This window comes from Apis dorsata, unplaced genomic scaffold (genome assembly GCF_000469605.1).
Source record: "Apis dorsata unplaced genomic scaffold, Apis dorsata 1.3 scaffold_147, whole genome shotgun sequence".
In the NCBI taxonomy this organism is placed as follows: domain Eukaryota; kingdom Metazoa; phylum Arthropoda; class Insecta; order Hymenoptera; family Apidae; genus Apis; species Apis dorsata.
In genome coordinates, this window is record NW_006263438.1 from 403,399 (window position 1) to 411,336 (window position 7,938).

Here is a 7,938-nt window from a genome sequence, read left to right on the forward strand (position 1 = left end):
GATTGATCGATTTCGAAATAATCAAAAGCTTTCACGGGAATATGGTTTAACGAGTGTGGAAGCACCAGGAAACACGCGTAACGCGTCTCGAATTTCGAGTATTAGTGGTAGAAAGTCGGAGAGAAGTTGGAAACAAATTTACTGGAACAATCGAACAGACAGCTGCGAAACTAGTTTTACCAACGGTGAAAATATCTCTCGATAAAATTTCGAAAATATTACGACTTTGAAAGTTTTTCGTGAAATTGGGCAAACGTTTCGAAAAATATTCGCGCGTAAAATAGTTATCTTTATCATCCGTCCGATATGAAAATTTAACGATCAATAATCCATGGAAATTTATATTCAATAATTGCGAGTGTCAAATATGTGATGAAAAAATTGAAATCGAATTGAAATTTTCCGAAAAATCTTTCGGTTTTAGATTAAAAAGTAAATACCAATATATCCGGATTAATAATTCGATTCTCTTTCTTTGAGGGAGAAAAAAAAAAAAAAAGAATATTCCAATGAGATTCCGTCGAAATAATTATTAAGTATATTCAGAGGAAAGAGGAGAAGAAAGAGGAAATAATTATCAGATGAAACTATCGCTCATTCATCCGTGGATTGGCAAAAAATTTTTAATGAAACCGTTGATATATTATCGAGTTTACAAAAGTCTCCAATTGCGTCAAAGACACGTTATGAATGTCCATGCCTTATTTTCTCTGTTCAATGAAAAATATAAAATCGACTCGTTAATATTAAAATCCATCTGAATATATAACGAGAAAATAAAGTTCCACGATGATATTTTTCAAGTTACGAAAAAATTATAATTAATATCTCATTTAGTTTCCTTCAAAAAGATCTTTCACGTGAAAGGCTAAAACTCGCAACATTCTTCAAACTTGTGAAAAAATTATCAACACCTGATACTAATCACGAATTAAAAAATTTAATATTAGATAATACAATAATTTCGCTACGATTCTAATAAATAATCTAATAGATACGTGCATAAAAATATCATTTCGATCGACCATAAAATTGGGACAAAAATTCGGAAAGGAATTCGAAATCTCGTCAACCATCCTTTTTTATCGACACGCGTTATTAATTTCAGACATTCCGTGTTATTTCGAAGGAGAGGCAAGGTTTTATCCGATACCACGATGTGTAAGTGGAATGGACGTATCGTAGAAGAAGCGAAACAGCATCGAGTCGATTTTAGCTTTAGAAGGTTTCTTGGCTTGGCTAAGAATAATACATCAAGCCTGTTCGATTTCTCGGCATCCCCGTTTCATGGAATTAGATGGGATCTTCGGATCGGTTTACGGTTCTCAGGCCGGATACACGGTGTGTCGGTTACGTTACACAGGGAAAACCCTTTCCGCTTTGACGATTCGTCCGCTCTTCCCACGAAACAACTAGAGAGAAGGGAGGAGTGAGGGAAGGAGGGAGGGAGAGAGCGAGGAAGGGAGGGAGGAGTAGCGAGGGACGGAGGGAGGGAGGAGGAGAGCGAGAGCGAGAGCGAGAGCGAGAGCGAGAGCGAGAGCGCGGTGTGATTTATCGTTAAGGAAGCTTTGGTCGAAGGAACCGATTCGGACACGCGATGCTTCGATCGATACGAGAAAAATGACCGCGTCACTATATTCGAAACCGTTTCTCTGAAATTCGCTTGCTTTGAAAATTTTCGCCCCTCTTCATCAAAACGACGCCAAACCGTGCAAATTCAACGTTTGTTCCGGTGGAAAGCGATTTAAAATTCGAACGGCAAAATTTTTTACGCGTACTACTTATTAAAGCGAGTTACTTCGGATCCATTGGAAATTACAACGCGATTATTCGTTCGCTACGCGATCGATTTGTAAAATAAATAAAAGATAAAAGTATCGTAATCGAATTTTATTCTAAAACAATTTGATTGTTAATTAAATTCGAGTTTATGATACCACGTATTTGGTAATGGTAATAATAAAATCGTTTTCAGTGGTGATACATTAACATGCATTTGAAATAATACAATTAATTGAAGTGAGATTATATAGATTTCGTAATTAATAATATAGATCCGATGAGTTTGAATTTAAGTGCATTAAGCATTCGTTTGATATATAGCGATTGTAAACATGAAAAAGAATCGACGTGTGTTTACAATGCATTGTATATTTCAGTTAACAAAGAGTTAAAATGATAATTGAACGAATCTGATTTTCGAGTATTGAAATTATGAATAAAAAGACGCGTTTGTTGTAATGAATATTGAATAACAAAATCGTATTTTTTTTATATTTTTCAAATATTAGATGATTCTGATGTAATATTACAATATATACATAAATATTTTTATATATTTGCTTATATCGGTATCTATTTTGTAATACGAAAATTGGCATAAAATTGCGTGTGAAGATAAAAATTAAGAAAGAAAAATAATCATTTAGATTCCCTGAGAAATAATCGAAACTATCGAACGTGAACGTGTTAAAGTTTCAGTCGACACATCAGAAAGTACATACATTATATTATGTATCTATATACAATATATGGAATGTATGCATAGTGTACCTTATATGTATGTATAACGGTTCTAACGGATACGCGGGTGGATGCATCCGATTTCATCTTCTTCTCGTTTCTGCTTGGATAGACGCTTCCGTAAATTCATGCTCCATCCGTTCCATTTCGTTATCTTTTTAACCCTTTACCTCTCACTTCTTTCACGTGTCTATCGAAATAAAAAGTAAGAAATATCGCTGCATCTACGTGTAAAAGAATTCAAATGTAATTCTGATACGTTTAAAGTGAAAGAACGAAATAATTTCTCAATTGAAGATAATTTTAATTAAAATTCATTTTGAAAAGATATTTTATCGATAGAAATTAAATAAAATGAATGATATAAAATTTAAACTGTAATAAAAATTTATATCCGCGAATGAAATTTCTTTTATTCTTTTTTCTTTTTCTTTTTTTTTTTTTGTAACGGAAAATAAAACGTGATCCGTGGAAAAATTTAACAAGAGAAGGAAAAATATAAAGAGAAAAGGAAAACGATAGTTATCTTTGTGTTAATAGAAGTTGAGAAGAAAGCAAGTTAAACTCTTAATGGAATCTAGTGTCAGATACGAGATAAAGAAGTAAACTTCGATTGTGCAACTTTTAGATACCACAGTTGAATCAACTTGAGTAAGAAATGTGTTTTTTCGCTACGCATTACGAGTATTTGTGCCTCTCCAAATTAAATAATTTGTATCATTACATAAAAATCTGGCAGATATTCTATATTGATAATTAAATTAATTATATTCCGAGTGTAATTATATATTCGTGTGATTATCTCTTATAAGTCTTACTTCAAAACTTACCAAGTTGTATATTGATTTAATTAATTTCGCCAAACTATATTGGAAAACTATGGAAAAAAATTGTCTTTTTTCTTTCTTTTGGATTCCTTATTTCATAACTTGAAAAATAGTGTTCCATGTTTAAATGCGATATTTTGGAATAGAATTATTCCAATTTCTATCCTATTAATAATTATTTAACACTTTTATTGAAACACTATTTAAATTTACACATTTATTTAAATTTCTTAGTAAATGTTGAATATTTTTTATTTGAAAGTTCTTCTTTCATTTATCTTTTTTTATTATTTATAAAAATTGTTAGAATTCCACATTAATATCGAATAAAAATTTATTTCATTTCTTAGTTTTATAGTTTATACTGACTTTGGATTAAATTAGGTTAGATTAATATAACTTTTTAATATAGAACGATAAGTAACTTCACAACACTATACAGTGATAATCTTGACAACAATTAAAAAAAATCTTTGAAATCGAAGAATTTTTCGTAAATATTTATTCTTTATTTCACATCAAAAACAATACGTTACACCATTTTCTTATAGAGAACATCTTTTACACATTTAGAACCTCCATATTGGAAATTAGATTTGTCTACAACACAACCATGCTCGGACGATAATACGTGCAACAGATTCGAAACAAACAATGTCACGGCATTCATAATAAGTCATAGGTAAATTTCATCGCGTAATTTACAGAGAGCAGGAGACCATTAATAACCGTCGTAATACGGCGGAATACCATAATTTCAGTTTTGGTATCGCGGCTGCACCGGTAAATATTTGAGCGCGACATTAGAGAGGGCGCTCAAGTCGACGAAACCAGTGAATCGAGGCCAATTGTATCCGGTTGTTTCGAGCAGAGTCGACGCGAAAATACGTCTAAATCTTTAACGAGTCGAACACCCGGAGATCTACTCGGCCTTGCGTGAACGGTATAAGATTCTCGTTTCCGTGTTCACCAGATTGCACGCCAGAAACTTTGCTAGTTCCAGGTTGAGTGTAATAATATACGGTTTGTTAGAATCTCGTATTTAAGACTCCGAGTGGAGGCACGTACGAATTACTTGAACTTTGTCGTTTAAAATCGTTGCAACGGCTTTACTGGGTAATTCGATGTGTAAAGAGATAGCAGTGTTGCACTTCAAGATCTAATTTGAGAAATTGGTGTTTAACTTTTGGATAGTTGAATCAATTACGTGAAATGCGAGAAAGAAGATGAATTCCTTTGTTACATGTTGCTTATTATATACTTCTTGTTGATTTTTAAAGAGGATTAATATGAGAATTAATACAAAGTTGGTCACTTATCATTTACATATGTATCTATTTTATAAAAGTATAGAATGTTGATATATTAGTGAACTACTTTTACAGAATCGATTCAAGAGGAAGAAAAGAAACATAAAAGTTGGTATATCGCTATATTTAAATTAATACAAAATTTTTAATTTATAAAAGCCTTCAGTTATGTATATAAAAATTTGATTTTGTATAAAAATCCATAAATTGTAAACAATTTAAGTTAGATAAAGCAAAACATAATAAATAAAATTCAATCTAAAATTCAATCTTAAAAAACATTTTAGCATAATAATTTTTTTATTTGTTTTAGATAAATAATGAAGAAAGTTTATACATTATATACTTCAAAAAACATCTATTAGTTTGACCAAAATAGTTTTTGCCCGGATATTTCTTATTTTTATAAAAAAAGATCTAAAATTTTATTCTTTGAAGTCAAATTTTCAACGTAGATAGATATTGTCAAAGCAGAATTGGAACGATCGTAAGAGAAATGAGCAAGATCCGAAAATGGTTGTGATGTCAACGTGAAAGAATCGGTCGCTGAAGTCTTGACACGGTTACATGGGGAAGAGGAAGTTTGGTATGAGTGTAGATTTATGCACTCACTCGACCAACGTCGAGCTCGTCTTTCTTATGTAAATAGCAGAGCCATCTTGTTTACGCGAAGCCAGAGAGAATATCGCTAGGCAAAGACCGTATTTACCGGATTTTCATGTTCACTATGTGCAGTCGTCAAAAGAAAATGCTTCGACTCGAATCAGACCGCGTTCATTGAAATAATGCGCTTAACTTTCTTTTTTTGGATATCAAATGTTTGCTAATTATTTTGCCAAATTGTGTATCTTGCAAAGATATTTTTTTACAATTTTTGTGAAATAATATAAAATAATTTGAATATAAATTAAAATTGCTCAGATAAAAATCGTATAAATGAATTATTGATTTATATAAGATAAAAAAAAAAATTTATAAGGATTAAAAAGTTTGCATTTAATGAAAATTTGTATAAATTATATATTTGTTTTTGCTATTATATTGAAAATAATAATATTGTAAATTCATTTCTTATATTATAAAATTAATTTAAATTTAAATTTTAATTTTAAATTTAAATTTAAAATTTAAATTTAAATTAATTTAAAATTTCAATGGCTATATACATGTATGTAATAAAATTAAAATAAAAATAATTTAATATTTATATAGATAATTACGATTTTTTTAAAGAAATTTAAACGATAAATCACGAGAGGAATGATAATGGAAATATTAGTCAATCTGCGACGGTATGAATACCTAAGAATATCCGAGAAGAATATGTTAGGGCTAATGGATTACAACATGAATTGTATTATACAGGCTATTTAACTTGTGTCAGTTATAAATGAAACAACTTCGTAGAAGACAGTTTTCAGAGGATAACAAATTCCATGCTGCCGAAGTAACTTCTTCTAGGCGCCTTTGAAAAGCAAACGAACGATGAAAGATGATCCTCGCGTTAACTTTGACGGTAAACAGATTTCAAGCCAATCGATGAATAATCAGAAATCATTTTTTTCCCCTACTTTCGCCATTGTTATAAAAATAAAATATATATTATTATAAAAATTCATTACATATAATTATGATAGAAATGATTGATTGTTTGTTTTAAAATATGACTATATAATAATTTAAGATATATAAACAACATAAAAGTGATTAGACAAAATCTTAGCCTATCTCAGAATTTCCTCTCATTATTTCCTTTATCGTTAAAAGCGACTCAATTTTCCCGAATTATGATGAAAAAGAATACGAATTCAAAAATATTCGCTTAAATATATTGTGCTTTAACAGAAGTTAAGGTTACGTGACGTGCTTTTGCCGTCATTTTATCCCCACCACTTAGATTAGACAGAGGCACGTCACGTGATACGATGCTATGTTCGACATTGGTAGAAGCTTAGTCACGTGACATATTTCTGTCTAACTTACAGTAGCAATGAAGATAATAATATCGTGTATCTTTCTTCCGCGGAAATTTGTCGCAAGGGAATCGAGCCACTTTTAATCGTAAAGAGAATAACTACACTGTGCTCGTCCAACAAAATCCTGATACAAACCAAGTTATTTTTTTCGCAAATGATGAAATTTTGAAAATACATCGAAGAATAAGAAAATCAAGAAAGTTCGTAAAAAAAACACTGAATAGAGTATTATTAATAAATTCAATTTCACATTTCGCTATCTTATTTTCCTTGTTATGCATATTTTTTACAAACTCCTCACAAATCTCAGAGCGAAAAAACATTTATTTTTACAAATTATCTGATTAGAGATAATAAAAAATGCATGCATATTGTTATTAGTTATTCGCTAAACTTTCAATTTATATTTTCAAGCAATATCTCGAAATAAATCGCGAAACAAAGTTGCAGGTAAAAAATTGGATTTTTCTCCCATTGATATCATTGGCGAAATAACTTTATGAAATCGCGTTGTTTCCGAATCTGACGATTCGTTTCAAATATTCATGCGCGCGTTCAGCATGCACGTTGTTTCGAATTGTAACGATAGCGCGTCGCGTTTGGCCACCGCGATAACACGATCCGGATATTTTGACGAAATCTATTCGTAAAAATTTCTCGTTCCGATAGTGATTCGCTGTTCTTTTCTTTCTTCCTCTTTTTTTTTTTTTTTTTTTTTTTTTTTTTTTTTTTTTTTTTTTTTTTTTTTTTTTTCGTTTTTAATTTAAATATCGATCAATAGGTGTTCCATTAACGATCAAGCTTGTTGCACGCATGCAACAGAAGTCCATGCCAAGGATGAAACGTTGGTTTTCGTTTCCGTTAATTTACCGAGCATAAATATCGAACAGCACACAGCTTGTTCTTCTACATTTTGGTTAAATTGCGCGGAAATATTTCCGCTGTTGTAATGTTTCTCCATGAATGGAAAACAAACAAGAGGTTGAGAAAAAAAACAATAGCCGGATATTTGAGCAACTTGTGCCTCGAACTATTCCTGCGTGTATACGCGTTGACCCAGCCAGAATGCAAATATCGTGTGTTGAGAATGAGAGCAGACTGATTGTACTGACGTAATATATGTTTAAATTTTTGGTTATTATTCGTTAAAAGATAATATTTTATTTAGCAGATGAAATTCAGGTAATTACGCAGAAAAATTTGATCTATCTCAGATGCAATCTAATCTTATATCAAATCTTAAAAATGTGACATGTAATATTGAAAATATTTCTGCGAATATTTTGGGAAAAATAAAGCATA